Source organism: Cimex lectularius, unplaced genomic scaffold, assembly GCF_000648675.2.
Source record: "Cimex lectularius strain Harlan isolate CLEC.00 unplaced genomic scaffold, Clec_2.1 scaffold183, whole genome shotgun sequence".
Lineage (NCBI taxonomy): Eukaryota > Metazoa > Arthropoda > Insecta > Hemiptera > Cimicidae > Cimex > Cimex lectularius.
The window spans coordinates 912,590-929,711 of NW_019392802.1; the positions used below are offsets into that span (position 1 = coordinate 912,590).

The window sequence follows — 17,122 nt, forward strand, 5'->3', positions numbered from 1 at the left end:
AATTTTTTTTGCGTTGGATGTTATATTCGAATTTTTTCTCACGTGAACATGAGATATTAGAATGCTGGAATGACCGTCGTCTAGATTCTGCATCTTTCGATATAGTATGTAGGTCACTTGTTGGCAGCGATATAAGCCATGTCCTGCGTCGATTTAATTGTGTAAGTTAAGCAGGTCCTTCTCACATAATAGTTCATTTTTGTGTATTCTTATTTTACGTATATCCTTCGTTAAATACAATAACAGAGTCACGTCAATAAGGATATCAGATGTCCAGCATTGTTTGTACTAACTTGCATTAGCCAATTTAGGCGTACAGCCATCTTGATCTTTTGTTTAGAATACCACCAGGATCTATCGGGTTTTTCTGTCTTTATACCTAGCATGTTAAGTTAAATTTGGTAGTGTTGATATAATTATGAATGAGAGGAGCATAAGGACAGGTCAGAAAGTAACAAAAGAAATATATTGGTCTGTTTCAATTAATGCATATTTAAGAATCAAAACACGTGCAAACAAAAAACAGCTGTTAAATTCATGGCTGCCATGTTTGTTACCTACGCCCTAACGGATAGCAATGTCACTACATTTTCGATCTAACATCTAACATTGGAGCCTGTTAGATCGAATAATGTTAACTAGCCGATTCTTACAAGTCTACGTCATCATTTTTCTCGATCTATCAGCACTTAACAGAGTTAACAGGGTTAACACAACGTGAATACTCCTATTATCTGTTTAAGAGAGAGATTCTGTCGGGCCATTTGAAAACACACTGTGTAGGGTATCAAAAATTTTGTTTTTACTTCAACCCTATCTTTTTTGTTGCATATCCTTAAAGTACATCGTATTTAAATCAAAATGAATTTTATACGCAATAGTTGTAACTCATAATTTTTACTTTTCTAAAGTTTGTTAATTTTTATTAACTCCGTCAAAGCCAATCCCAATGCGATGAGGATAATCAGAATCAAGGATAGGGTAAAAATAAAAAAGACCGAACCTCTGTACTGTTATTTTTTTACAATTTTATCTCGGGAAATTCTTAATGAATTTCGATTAAATAAAATTCATTCTTGAGCATAAACGAGCATAAATTTAGAAAAAAAGCGTATTATAGTATTTGAAAATGACTAAATTTGGTTGTGCTGTCCTGAATAGCTGAGGTAGAAAAATAGTTTATAAAAATAAAAATATATGCCTTACAAAAAACAAAATGGAATTAGAATTAAATTTTTTTTATATTTCGATTCGTTGTCTGTAAAAGTAGATAGCTGGTCCATAAGAAAAGGAACACCCGATATAGTACAGACTTTGTTCTTTCGGATTATTACTTCTTCCCTTCTATGGTTCATTAGTACAAAGCAAAGTACTTGGCGTATAAGTTACAAGTCAATTAGGTCCTTAAGAGTAGATTAACCGCTAAATTTCTAAGTTTTATTTTAAAAAAAGCGAATGTTTTGTAAAGAAAAATGTGAATTTCGTCAACCTTGTTATGTAAATGCGCTGAAATCCTATCTCCATTTTTCAAACTGAATAATCCAATATTTGGGACATCCACCTAGGCGAAAACGGACAAAGGGAGTTTAAGTATACATTGCGACCGTTCGGCAAATATTGTCCCACACTTTTGTATAAATTGGGACCGGGATGAATAACCGTGGAGATTTTTCCATCTCCTTCGTCTCGGATTCCTCCGGCTATTGTGACACATGTAAATTGTCGGTTGCATTGTCGGTGGATCACGATTCCATTGATGACCCCTAACGGCCTCCCCGTCGTTGCAGTCCGTCTCTCCCTAGGAAGACATAGAGGAGCGAGAGAGGCCAATGACATCCGAGATCGACCTCCGCATTTTCTAATAATTCATTAGAAGCTTTTTTCAAAGAAGCCCACGTTGAACGCGATCAAACAACGGCGATGGTTATTCATCAGAGCATTACCGGAAACGCTTTTTAACTAGGCCATCAAGGACGCTTTTGACAAGCTTTTCTTAGTCCTAAGTATGCAATAAAATTATTGATATTTCGCTTCTATTATAAACGGTTGAAAATATCAATATCGACTTTGCAGTTTTTTAATAATAAAATTCGCTTTCGATTTAAAATCTGCCTTGAAGTTTTTCAAGAGCTAACCAAGTCGTAAAGCTTGAATCTTTTCAAAGGCCGGAAATGCACCGGTTTTTGAGCAAAATCACTTCCCTTCCAATCCGTTCTGTCCGCCTACGAAGCATTTATTTCACACAGGATTAGCATGGATGCTGTGGGCGCGACGGGACCTGCAAGAGACACCTACTTCGAAAAGTGAAGTATAGACTTTATTAGTTTTAAGTAAATGACTCATGTGGAGGCGGCCCTTGACCATACAGGAAAATCCTAAAAAGTCATTTGAATCGGTGACAACATTGAGCCTGCCAAGGTTTCTTTCAAAACAAAACGAAAACATCAGAATTTATGAGGATATCTTGCGATTCGAAGTGATTTTTCTTCGCAAAACAGTCCAAACCCGGCATTTGAATTTATTTCGATAAATTAATTGGAATGTTTAATTTATTATTCAATTTAATTTTTCATCTGGTCCGTTTGTTGTTGCATCTGGCTGTTTGTACAACATAAAAAATCGTTGGCGATATGGCGAAAGTAGGCAGTTAACGTCAGTATCTATGATATTAGTGATTTGTGGCGTTCTCAAATACCAGATATCCCCGGCATGATATCTCCTAATCGAAAAATTCCTCCGGAATGAAAATGAATCATCTAGTTTTTACTATTTGATTATAACTCTCTACAGAAGAAATTTTTAATGATTTTAAAATATTCTAGATACAAAGGAATTATATATTTAGTAGTCAGTATAAAGTAGGTACATATAATTCAGGTTGTAATATTATATCTACCTTGCTTACCAACTTTAAAAATTTATGGAACCACTTGGTAATTAAAATACAAAAATTCATGAGGACCTTGTGTAATAAATGAACTCTTCCATGCAGCATTTATCTATTTCTCTCTCTCCCTCTCTTTCTCTCTCTGTCTCCCTCTCTCTCACTCTCTCACTCTCTCNCATCTTCTATCTGCCTATCTATCTACCTATCGATTTATCTATTTCACACTCTTTCTCTTCCTTTTCTCTATCCTCTCTGCTTTATTACTCTCTCTCTCTCTCTCTCTCTCTCTCTCTCTCTCTCTTTCTCTCTCCACCTATCTATCTACCTATCTATCTATATATCTGTCTATATATCTATCTGTCTATCTATCTACCTATCGATCTATCTATCTTACACTCTTTCTCTACCTTTTCTCAATCCTATCTCCTGGTTTTTTCTCTCTCTCTCTTTCTTTCCTTCGTATCCCTCTTCTCTTTAACCTGTCTCCCTCTGGGTTCCTTCTCTTTCTTCCTTTCTCACATACTTTCTCTTTCTCTCTTTATCTTATCTCTCTCTGTTACTATCTCGTTTTCTCGTCTTAGTAGTTGGAGTAAAATTGGTTAAGATTGACCAGAATCTCTAGCTATAAATCTCTCTCTCTCTCTCTCTCTCTCTCTCTCTCTCTCTCTCTCTGTGATTCAACTATATGCAAAGCAATAAATTTTGTCTCTCTCTATCTACCTATCTCTCCCTTTTACTATCTCGTTTTCTTTCGTCTTAGTAGTTGAAGTAAGGGTGGTTAACATTGACCAGAATCTCTAGCTATAAATCTCTCCCTATAAATCTCTCCCTCTCTCATTCTCTCTCTCTCTATCTCTCTCTCTCTCTCTCTCTCTCTTTCTCTGTTTCTCGATCTTATTCGTTGGATGTTAGAGTGGCAAGAGTACTACTATTTCCCAGTACTAGTTTCTATGCGAACGACTAGCCTTAACTCTAACATAATCTCTTGGATTAAGGTTGTTGTAAAAAAACAAAAACAAGCAGTGCTTTTGTGCCAACGCATTTTTCTCTGTAGACCCTGAAGAAGACGAAAAAGCACGGCGTTGGTAGAAAAGCACTATTTGTTTTTCTGCCCACAACCCTTATCCTCGAGAATATATTGACCAAATTCTACAAGTTCCCGTATTTACTCAGAGCCTTTAAAAGGACATGAGGATCTTTAACGTCCGTACTTTGCCTTTTCGGCCCTACCAGACGTTTTGATTCTCAAGATGAGAGATGACCTCCGCTAGCGACTGGAAGGGTCGTCTACAAGCCGCAAAGCGTTGGTGTAGAAGCCTCCCCGACCCGAGGGGCCGAACGGACCTCACTCTCCGCTTGTCCATTCCGAGTGGATGGGGCTGCATTAAGCAGACCGTGTGCCGCACGGCAAAGGGTAACCTCAGATGGCTGAAGCATCTGCCTGGGTCATCCTGCCGGCTCCCTAGATATAGAAGACGACTCTATCTCCCAGAGTATTGGCTCCTCCACCGTAAAAACTTCTCGAGGAACACCGCAAACGGTACTCCCGAGCGACAGGTTCACACTAAACTCTCGCCAGGAGCATGACCAGTTAGCTACTACGAGTCCGTTCCCATGTAGCAGGGTTGGACTTGGAACATTTTCTGCTACCCCGTAGTTCAAATGGTTATGCACCCTCCTCTATGCAGACAGGATCGAGTACCCTAACCCTCGTGTGCCTCCGATAAAGGCCGACACGAATGCTGCTTGTGCTTCAGAGAGGTTACCACGCTCCCAAGGCTATGCCATTATATTGTGCCTGGATACCCCTTGGAGAGGTCTCAAGTAAGTATGCCGTAGGACCTGTATTGAGAAAGGGATGAGACCAAGGAAACAGGGCTCACTTTTTCAGGTTGCACCCCCGTCTTGGCCACACTATACCACCTAATGGCATCGTAGTTCCACATTAAGTGGGCTATGGCTCCCTGGGTGGAAGATTCTACAACGTACAGCTATAAATTAACATATTTCTCTCTCTCTCTCTCTCTCTCTCTCTCTCTCTCTCTCATTCACACACACACGCACACTCACGCACGCACGAGCACACACACAAACACACATTTGTGTCCTTTTTATTTAGGTGTATACTATATTATAGCGCCATCATCATTGATAGACAAAATATGGACTAATGTTTTCATTGGTAAAACGTACCGACTGTTTGTTTTGTATATGGATGGTTGTGTCACGTTTTGGAAGAATGGTTGATGCTCGGTATTGTTGATATCACCACTGTCTTCAAATCGTTGGTACATAGCAATTAAACTTTTGGATTTATTATGCTCCCTTCAGGCACTCCCACATTTTGTTTTGAATTTTGTTTCACTCAAAAATGACTTTCAGTTTAATAGGATATGACATATTGTCTTCATCAGTGAAGCATGCTTCGTATTTTACTTTTAAGTCCATCATGCTAAATCTTATCATCCAAAGATCGAGAAGAAATTTTTTGATGGCATATTTGACTTCGTCACCTCGGTTTACTTTCGATGACACAGATTTTGAAATATTGAAATAAAATTATAATCCTGCATTCCTATTTTTAACTTAAATTAATTAAAAATTGGATAACTAATTTCCTGTTTTCTTTGAGTATACTATTTTCAAAAAATGCAGAATGCAAATACATATTTATATATACTTTTACATAAAACATTATCACTTTATGGATAATTTCCTTGAAATTTTGGTTTTTTGCTCTCTAGGCGGTAAATGTTTGTTTAAATATGTTTATTCTATGCCAAACTGCTTTTTTTATTTTATTTTTACATTGCTAAGGGGCATGTTACATTTATGAACTCTCTCCAAAATAGCGGTCGAACCTATACCGGATCTGCCCCCTAGCATAATTACCGAGCCTGTTGATTATTCCCATGTAAAATAATTAAACTGATTTATGATCAGGATACGCAAATGCTTATTTAACAGTCTCGTTACATCATAAATCGTTCGGAGTTTAACGTCCCGAAATATTCAGGTGGAAAAAAATCTATCAAGAAAATATCGATTCTACGCTGGCGCCAGGTGACCTTATCATTGCCTTATCTCCTATACTAATTATCTTTGTTTTTAAATTACTCTTTTTGATAACATTGTAGGCCGTTCTCATAGAGCAATAATTAGACCCTTTCGAGGTGTTTGAATAATTACTTTCCATGATTTTTCGCCTTTGCCCTTGTGACGCATTTGAGAGTCAGCTTGCGTCACCGAATTGTAAAGGAACTTGTCAATCGCAAATTCGTCGCATCAGCAGACTAGAAAAAAAATTGCTTTCGAACAATCAGTGTTTCATTCATTGCTGCTTTAAATTCTCCGACAAGCGAGCCATTGTCACCCGACCCCGGAGTCGAAAAGTCTCCATGCTAATTTCGTGAACCCTTCTTTTCCTTGGAGCATCATTTACTCCAAGGTGTATTCTATCTATGCTAAAAAGATTAGAATCAAATTCGGGTTGACCGTGTATTTTTTTCAAAAATAATATACTTTTTATTTAAGCTTTGATCCCATTATCAGTATTAGGCGCATCGACCACTTTTTCACTCACAAACACTCTGGATCAAGGTGTGGTCTTGAAGAAAAAAGCAAATTGATTTGTTACTGCCGAACTTTCGACCTATTTTAACATCATGATCATGGCAAACCCATCTTAAATATGTCTACTGTTTGGTCGCGCAGTTCATTTCGAGGGTCCCCTCCTGAAGAAAAAGTGTTTATATGGGCGCCCTCTGTTTTAAAAGAGAAAAAAAAAATAAAATGAGAGAGGGACAGAGAGACAAACAGATAGACATGTAACAGAGAAAAGGATCGAATGTTAAAGAAGAAGATACAATTTAAGGAAGAAAGTTGTTAAGAAGAAAGAAGAGGGAAGGAATACAATGAATAATAGGGAGAGAAAGTAATAATCAGAAGCAATGATAAGAAATGGAGGTAATATGAGATTAAAGGTTAAAGAATAAGGGAAAAATGAAAGAAACAAACATTTAAAGAGCAAAACGAGAGAGAGAGAGAGAGAGAGAGAGAGAGAGCGAGAGAGTGAGAGAGTGAGAATGAGAGAGAGGGAAAGAGATAGAGAGAGAGAGTGAGTGAGTGAGAGTGAGAGTGAGAGTGAGAGAGAGAGAGAGAGCCAGACATAAATGGATCGTTAACACTCTGGATCTTCACGGTCTTGAAGAAAAAAAAGCGAATTCAGTTTTTACTGCCAAATTTTGGCCCATTTTGAAGTCAACTTCAGGGCAAAACAATTTTAACTAAGTCAATAGATTGACATTTATGTTTTTTACAGGCGATCTCAAATTTCTTTGAAGAACGACACAGTTTTAATTATTATTGGTTATTGCTCTTTAAATTCTCCCTTTGTTTCTTTTTCTCTCTCGCGAAATCTCATTATATTTTTCTTTCTCTTTTTTTCTCTCTCTCTCTTTCTCTCTGTGTTTGTTTCTATCTCTCGCTCTCTCTCACTTTTTCTCCCACTCTTTCTCTTTTTATTTTTTATCACTTTCTAGCTCTTTCCCTTTCTCCCACTCTATCTCCCACACTTTCTCGTTTTATTTCTTTTTATGACATATCTTTTATTTCGAATCTCTCGTTCCCCTTTCTTATTTTTATTTCTCTCTCCCATTCTCTCTCTCTCCCTCTCTCCCTCTCGCACTTTTTCTCCCCCTCTTTCTCTTTTTTACTTTTTAATCACTTTCTTGCTCTTTCGCTTTCTTTCTCTCACTCTATCTCCCACTCTCGCTCTTTTTATTACTTTTCATGACTATCTCTTTTATTTTGAATCTTTCGTTCCCCTTTTTGTATTTTTTTTCTCTCTCCCGTTCTCTCTATTTTTCTTTTGTTTTCTCTCTCTCTCTCTCTCTCTCTCTCTCTCTCTCTCTCTCTCTCTCCCTGTTTTTTTGTTTCTCAACGTTTTGTCTAGCGATTTCTTTTCCATCATCTCTCTTCTTCTCAATTCAATTTCTCTTTGTAAATGTTATTAAATCTAAAAATTTATGTCGCTCTTTCAACACTGTCATTCTGCTTGTTTTCTTTTTCTCTCTCCTTAGGTCTGTTTATTTGCCATGTTATCTGTTAAGAAATGTGTTATTTTATAGAAATGACACTCGTTTATGGCGGTAGGTAATTCAATTAATTAAGGTTTTTAGTTGAGATAAAAAGTCAGTGTCACGAGCGGGATTCGAACCAACGACCTTCGGCTAGATACGCCGTTGCTCTACCACTTGAGCTATCGTGACCTCGATCCACTCAAGTGGTAGAGCACCTGCGTATTTAGAAGAAGGTCGTGGGTTCGAATCTCGCTCGTGGCACTAACTTTTTCATTTCAACTAAAACATTACATAAAAAGATTAATTATTTGAAAGAAGTAATTTGGTCAATAGACCACTAAATATAATGGATACAATAAATAATAAGTAATTTGCAAAGTTGAAAAAAAATATATGTTAACGATATTGGTTATATGACTTATTGATTGTTTGATGAAAATTTTGCTGCTGGTGAGCATTTCAATTGAGCTTTGTTTTTTATATTTGATATTTAAAATTCTAAAAAAAATTAAGATTCTTAATTGCCTTCCTGTTTGTCATACGATGTACGATTCTTAAAATAAATGGTGTTTTGTTCTATTCTTAATTTAGTCGACTATTTCGTTAATTTATGTTACTGCCGATCACCTTATTTGGTACGTCTGGTCTCGTTTTAAACTTGACATTTGGAACAGTCCGAACTGACTTACTGTTTGCCGTAAAATAACATGGAATGATATAAAATGTGTTAATTTATGCTGTAAGAGTGGACAAAAATTATATTACGACTGATCGCTTTAGTTAATCCGCCCACTCTGGTTTATTTTTATAATATAATTCTACATCAATGCTATTCTAATTTGCTTTTGGGCGATAGGTTGCGATAGTTTTCTGCTCATCACGCTGGTCCGCATATTCTCGTTTCTTCTTTTATTCAAGATTTCGACATGTTTTATTCCCTTTATGTGACGGGAAATCAAATATAAAAACAATTTAAAATAATCTAATAAAATTAAATATTGATACGTGTCTAACAACCATTTTCGGAATTTATTGCAACACTTTAAAAATATGTTCTTTCACCTAACCTCTCCGTGGACATTTCATTTGTCGCCGAGAATCAAATAGATTACACGACATTTGAAAAATGGCAAAAAGGAGGGAAAATTCAAAAGGTGGGGTTGAGACGGGAAGTTAGTGTCCGAGTGGATCGAGGTCACGATAGCTCAAGTGGTAGAGCAGCGGCGTATCAAGCCGAAGGTCGTTGGTTCGAATCCCGCTCGTGACATTGACTTTTTTATCTCAACTAAAAACCTTAATTAATATATTATATAATGTGTTGAATATCAATAAAGCCTTTGATAACATAGAAGGACCAAAATAGTCAAGTATACAAAAGGTTCATGATCTTTCATACCAGCGGGTTAAAATCACATGATATGATACTGACTTATTGAAGATTTGAGTTACAATTACAAGATCTATGTTACAAGGATAATGCATCATTGAAGGAGGAGAAAGGCGACTTCATATCATCATCTGCACGGACACATCACGCCCTTGAGACTACTGCTGATCGAATAATTTACCGTTACATACTATATTGGCAGATAGACGACTAGTACCTCAATATAAACAATAAATTAAATTTGAAGAATTAATTTAATTATGAAATACGAAAGGCCGAGTGAATTATAACAGGCAGGCCGTTTCTCGAGCGAAAACCGGTTCGAGCAAATTATCCACTTCCGATTTTATAATTCGATATGAATTAGTGCAGACCCGATTGATATTTGTCCGTGCTTTATCTTTTATAAAGATATCCGAGGAGAGCGAACCGAGACCTTGGGCCGCCTTCGATCCTGGACGATATGGAAGACTTCCGAAGGTCCCAGAATCGAATTATCCGATACCTGTGAGGAGTTTTTCACATGTCCCCCAATGGGCAAAATTGGGGCGCGGCCCCCTGACCCAATTCGGTCCAAAACGCCTCTTTGCCACGGGCCTATAATTTAGACAACATCGTCGAGGCATAATTAGATCAGTCGGATTGTTCCAGCCACATTAGACAAGTTTTAATATTGGAGTCTAGCTAAAACCTTAAAAACAATCTATTTTAAGAAGAAATTTAGTTCAAAACCAATTCAATAAAATGGTTAGAGATGGGTAGGGATGGTTAGATGTAAGGTGTTAACTCGTGTTAACTCGAATAGAGAAATGTCCAGTAGGATCGAGAACACACCTTTCTTTCCTTAGCATCTGCTTAGATGCTAATCCTGCGCGTGGCGATTGGTAGAACCAAAAATAAAGTATAACTGTACTTGAATGTTTGTTGTTGTCTGTTTTGGTTTTCATTTGTGTTAAATTGTAAGATGCCAGAAGTTTATAAAAAAAGGAAAATTAATCAACTCTTTCATTCAAAATGCTATCTACCCACTCGAAAAGTACTAACAAATGACACGCTTCAATTCGTGCCGTCATACCTAACTTGTATGCTAACGTATAACAGCCTGCTACTTTGTAGTATATGGGATGTATCTATTATGAATGATAAGGACAGGTCAGAAATTAACAAAAGAAATGTATTGGTCTGCATTAATTAATGCGTATTTAAGTATAAAAATGTGTGTAAACAAAAACAGCTGTTAAATTTATGGCTGCCATGTTGGTTACCTACGCCCTAACGGATAGAAATGTCACTACATTTTCGTCCTAATATCTAACATTGCCCCTGGCCTTTTAGATCGAGCAATGTTAACTGGCCGATTCTTACAAGTCTACGACATTTCAATTTTCGTCGGTGGTTTTTACATCACAAATTGTTTGTGCCCTATGCTTCATCCTGATACTTTCCATATTCCGTATGTATTGCATGTATTATCGGGAAGGTTTAGGAATTTTGTTGAGTTGTGCTACTAATGACAGCCTCCTGACAAGAATAGAGAACCTTCAAGTCAGTTATACTTGAAAAGTATTCAATTTGTTGTCAAAGGTGATGTATTTACATCATCGCCTTCCAATTTGTCCCACGCCCTATAATTTGTAGTTATACAGCGGTATAACTTTTTTTTCCAGTTGTCACGGACTTTCTCCAATCAACTGTCCGGGGTTAAAGGCCATGACGGGTCGAACCTCGCCGGGACGGGACCGCGATTTTGTAAAACGGATCCGATCACGATTTATGAAACGGTAGCGTCACGACTGTACGACCGTACCGTACTGTTATTCGGGTCCGGGCGGTATCGCACCATTGTACTTGGGCCGGCTCTTCGGAAAAGGTCCGTGACCTTTCTCAATATTCAATCGGATCGTTAACAATCATGACTTTTATGGAAGGGGCAGATTAGCATGATGAACAGGCATAACTGTCGTTCGGCTTTTCATGACTTTTTAAAGATGAGTTCGTGCATTTTAACCAGATACGAGCCACCTTTCCCTCTAGGGAGGAAATCACTAGGACATTTGCGCATTAGGCGTCTTAAAAGAGGGGTTTTGGAAAGAGTTTCGGATGAAATTTGTTGGGATGAAGGTCTAGGGTTTTATGGAGGCGACATCTTGCAGTTTCGAGGAAAATTGGGATTTGGAGGTCTCTTGGGCAATTGTTCGAAGGATTTTGGACTGGGGTGACTCTGGTATTGGAACGAGTAATATGATGGATAAAAGAGTTTTTTTTTCCGGGGTTTCAAGAGTCTTTTGTCGATGTAAAATCCCAAATAATGGACGAAATGATTGACAAAAAATATGAAGTGTACATTTTGAGAGTAAACTCTACGAAAAGTATAAATTCCAAGCAAAAATTCTCACTCATTTACGTATTTTTGTTAATACAAGTGCATAAAATCTTAATAACATGTAAAGAAATTCTGCCTGGGGAAAAGTCAAAATATACCAAAGTATATATAGGTGTGTATAGGTATATACATAAGTATACATAAAAATATCAAAATTTTTATTTTTGTATGAAGAAAATCCTATATTTTTCGCGTTTTTCTAGCTTTAAGATCAAACTACAGCAAGTAATAAATATTAAAAAGTTCTAACTGGAAAAAAGTGGGTCTAAACGGACCCGGAATATGATCAGTGTTCGAACAGCTAAAATTTTATTTCTGTAGAAATTAAAAACTGATCATCCATTTTGACTCCCTATTTGTCTTTTTTCTAATTTAAATTTATCTTTTATTAAAATTTATAAGTTTTATTTACTGCAACAAAAATGGGCGGATTATTTTACTTCTTATGGAAATAAAAAATTTTGTTTGAACACTACAACTTAGGTCCGTTTGGTCTCGCCAATTGTCACATTTCCAATCAAAATTCGTCTCGTCTTGTGACATTTTGTAGTTTCGATGAAAATTGGGATTTGGAGGTCTTTTGGGCAATTGGTCGAAGGATTTTGGACAGTGGTGACTACGGTGTTGAACCATTGGTTGAACCGGACTGTTCGACAGTTCGATCGGTTGTAGTAGTGATGTGCCAATGAGTTTTTTCCGGGGTTCCAAGTAGTCTTTTATAACTACGTTTACAAATTTATAAACGTTACGTTAAAGTACAGTTAATTGATGTTTTTAGTTGAGAAAAAAAGTCATTGTCACGAGCGGGATTCGAACCCACGACCCTCGGCTAAATACGCCGCTACTCTACCACTTGAGCTATCGTGACGGCGATCCACTCGGACACTAACTTCCCATCTCAACCCCACCTTTTGAATTTTCCCTCCTTTAATGGAATCCCGCTCGTGCCATTGACTTTTTTTTATCTCAACTAAAAACCTTAATTAATTGTAATATATTAATTGGTCAAGCGGACCACGAAATTGGTGAATTTAAAGAGTTACGTTAAAGTTTTGTAACGTAAAATACAAAATGTCACAGACGAGACAAATTTTGATCGGAGATGTGGCAGTTGGCGAGACCAAACGGACTTAAGTTATGAGTGTTCAAACAAAAAGTTTTATTTCCATAAGAAGTAAAATGAATCCGCCCATTTTTGTTGCACTAAATAAAATTTATAAATTTTAATGAAAGATAAATTTAAATTAGAAAAATGAAACTAATGAGACAAAATGGATTGAGAGTTGTTTAATTTTAAAGAAATAAAATTTTAGCTGTTTGAACACTGATCATATACCGGGTCCGTTTAGTCCCGCCTTTTTTCCAGTTAGAACTTTTAATAAGTTATTTATTTACTTGCTTCATATTGAAGTAGTAGTAAAGCAAAAAAATAGAAATAAAACCTTTGATATTTCAGCACTGATCTGACCCTGGGTCCGTTAAGTCTCGCTATCTGACTTTTTCCCAGGCCGAATTTTATTAGATGTTGTTAATATTTATATTATGCACTTGTAGTACCAAAAATGGGGTGGGAATTTTTACTTCTAATGGAATTAAGAATTTTCGTAGAGTTTGCTCTCAAAATGTACACTTCATATTTTATGTCAACCATTTCGTTCACTATTTGCGGTTGTACATCGATAAAAGACTACTCGGAACCCCAGAAAAAATCATTTGCACATCATTACTACAGCCTTCTAATCGTTCTTAGTCACCCTAACCATCCCTAACCACCCCAGTCCGAAATCCTTCGAACCATTGTCCAAGAGACCTCAAAATCCCAATTTTCCTCGAACCAAAGAAATTTCACAAGACGAGACGAATTTTGATTATATATTGCTATATAAAGTATATCCTTATATAGTACTTTTGATATATTTTGGCATTTCTCAGGTCGTATTTCATAACATGTTATTAAGATTTATAATTATTCTGAAATCTTGAGATGCGGTCTGGTGTGATGTAGGTTCCAGAAAAACATTTTCTCTATCGTGCCAACGTTTCGATCTTTATTGAGATCATCTTCAGGGCCTGAGATTTTCAAACATTGTTTACATTTAACATATACTAAATAATTGCCTTGTAAAAATTCACTTTTTCAACATCCTACATGTATTTTTTAAATGTAAACAATGTTTGAAAATCCCAGGCCCTGAAGATGATCTCAATAAAGATCGAAACGTTGGCACGATAAAGAAAATGTTTTTCTGAAACCTACATAACACCAGACCGCATCTCACGATTTCGGAATAATTATCGATTAACGGTCACTAATAATCACCACACATTAGGATTTATAGTATGCACTTCTAGTATCAAAAATACGTATTAAATAAAACCTTTGATATTTCAGCACTGATCTGACCCTGGATCCGTTAAGTCTCGCTATCAGACTTTTTTCCAGGCCGAATTTCATTACATTTTATTAATATTTACATTATGTACTTGTAGTACCAAAAATGGGGTGGGAATTTTTACTTCTAATGGTATTAAGACTTTTCGTAGAGTTTGCTCTCAAAATGTACACTTTATATTTTCTGTCAACCATTTCGTCTACTATTTGGGGTTTTACATCGACAAAAGATTACTCGCAACCCCAGAAAAAAATCATTTGCACATCATTACTACAGCCATTCGAATCGTTCTTAGTCACCACAGTCCAAAATCCTTTGAACCATTGCCCAAGAGACCTACAAAACCCAATTTTTCTCGAAACTACGAAATGTCACAAGACGAGACGAATTTTGATTGGAATTGTGACAATTAGAGAGACCAAACGTACCTAAGTTATACCTGTTCAAAAAAAAGTTTTATTTCCATAAGAAGTAAAACGAATCCTCCTATTTTTTTGCACTAAATAAAATTTATAAATTTTAATAAAAGATAAATTTAAAATAGAAAAAAAGACAAATAGGGAGTCAAAAAAAGGCTCAACAGTTGTTCAATTTTACAGAAATAAAATTTTTGCTGTTTGAACACCGATCATATTCCGGGTCCGTTTGGTCCCGCCTGTTTTCCAGTTAAAACTTTTTAATAAGTCATTTATTACTTGCTTTAGTTTGACCTTAAAGCAAAAAAAACACGAAAAACAGCTGACATTCTTTTTATGGAAATAAAACTTTTGATATTTTTATGTATACTTGTATATTACTTATAAAGTATATTTTGGCTTTTCCCAGGCCGAATTTTATTCCATGTTATTTTTTTTATTTTTTTTTTAAATATTTTTTTACGAGGGTTCGCAACAGCAGAGGTCATATAAACCCTCAGGGTGCCGGTGTTTTTGAAAAAAAGCCCATTTGTAAGTATGTCGGGTTCGAATGCAGGGCCGCTGGATTCGAACCCGGGACCTTTACCTTACAGTGATGAGCGCCGTGTCAAAGACTAAACCTTGCGGCCACCGACGCCCCCTATTCCATGTTATTAAGATTTATATTATGCACTTGTAATTACAAAAATACGTAAAGTCGTGGGAATTTTTATTTCTAATGGAATTAATATATTCAAGATGAAAAATGTAGCGAGAATGGATGAAGCGCCGTTACCCAAAAAAACATTGATCTTTTGTGTTATGTTTTCTTCTTTCCTTTTTGTTTAGTTGTTTTTGTGTTTCTGTTATGTTTTAATGTGGGTGTGTTTTTGTTGAGGTTTTATTAAGGGTTGTTTTTTTTTTTTAAATATATTCTGATAAAATTCTTGTTGAGGGTGTGCTTCCCCTTGGCCGTACCAACCCCCGTGCGTGCAGCACACATGTGCCGTTCGGTGCTGCAAACAAGTGTCTCTGACGTCAGTGTCACGTGACAGCCCTGGGCCCAGTCTCGGTTCTCGCCTCGCGAGCGCCTTACAATTCAGTTTCAACCCGACTTCCGAAGGGGAACCGACTTCCATCCGTTGCTTTACCGAAGTTCGTCTTTTCGAACTTTTTTTCGTTTTTGCACAATCGCGTTTTTTCGGGATTTTCTAATTAAAAAAAAAAAATAAATACAACAGGGAAATAGATTTATTTGTGTACAGTGACTTGTGTTGTGTCTTTTGTCATTCCAGTTAAAAAGAAGATTTGAAAACAAGGATTATTCTCACATTGATGTATGTATTTATTTTGCTAATCAGATTTTTTTTAAATATAAACGAATATATTTAATATAGAATATTGGTTATTTTTTAACCAAACACAACATGCCATACATTTTAATTGCTAATACATTTTGGACCACGTCTCTGGCCCTTTTCAGAAATACAATATTTTATTGTAATAAATAAACAATTCTTTTTTTTATAAAAAAAACCGCAAGTAATCTTCCTTTAGCTATTAACTATACAAATCTTTGGTGAAAATTAAATTTTAAGATGTTAAGAATTTGCAGCCATGAATACATTTTTTATCACACTTAGATATATAAATTAAATACTATAAATATATGTATAGAGTTAGTATAAATAGAAACAATAAATACTCAATAATATTATAAAATACAAAAAGAATAAATAACAAATATAAAATCAATAACTATAAAATTACAACATAAAAGATTTTATACAAATAAGTAAAAACAATAAATATAACAAACATTATGTAGCTCACATTAAATCAAATTTTACTTTCCGTCTAGGTTAGTTTTGATAAATGTTCGAAATATTTTTATATTGGTAGTTCATGTTCTGTGAGTCATTTTTTTATATTGTTTTCGGTTTATCTGTACAGATTCTAAATTTAATTTGATTTCATTTTTTTCTTTTTTACGAATTTTAGCATTTTGAAATTTATATTTCCTCTCAAAAACATCTTGAGCTAATCCTGTGGTTTTCGCTGATTTATGTCAATTTTTCCGTGTTGATTCATTCTGGTTTTATGAAATTGTATGGTTTTTCCAACATAAGCGTTGTAACAAGTACAAATAATTTTACTTTGTTCGATTAAATTTATTTTGACCCTAATTATTGGAATGGCAGTACTTACTTTTTTATTTAAGTAGTTATAAAAACAGAAATCTTTACGAGCACATTTTTTATACATTTCTGTATTTTGTCTGTTAAAACAGCAATGAATATGAAACCAATAATATTTTTTTCACCACTCCCTGAATTGAGGTTATTATAAAAATTTTACTTTGTTCGATTAAAGTCATTTTGTCCCTAATTGTTGGAATGACAGTACTTACTTTTTCATTTAAGCAGTTATAAAAATAGAAATCTTTACTAGCATTTTTTTTTTGTACATTTATGTATTTTGCCTTTTTTTAACAACATTTTTTTCACCACTCTCTCTATTGAAGTTATTATAAAAATTTTACTTTATTAAATTTATTTTGTCCCTAATTGTTGGAATGACAGTACTTACTTTTTTA

The 17,122-nt window shown here is 35.5% G+C and overlaps 1 long non-coding RNA gene across 1 annotated transcript in view; it reads left to right on the forward strand.

Annotated features, from left to right (window-relative positions):
* The first annotated feature begins 15,640 nt into the window (after window positions 1–15,640).
* Window positions 15,641–17,122, forward strand: part of LOC112127326 — a 107,835-nt gene continuing 106,353 nt past the window's right edge. Inside the window, exon 1 of the long non-coding RNA XR_002910508.1 lies at window positions 15,641–15,863. This is a non-coding gene — a long non-coding RNA (uncharacterized LOC112127326). The remainder of the gene's footprint in view (window positions 15,864–17,122) is intronic.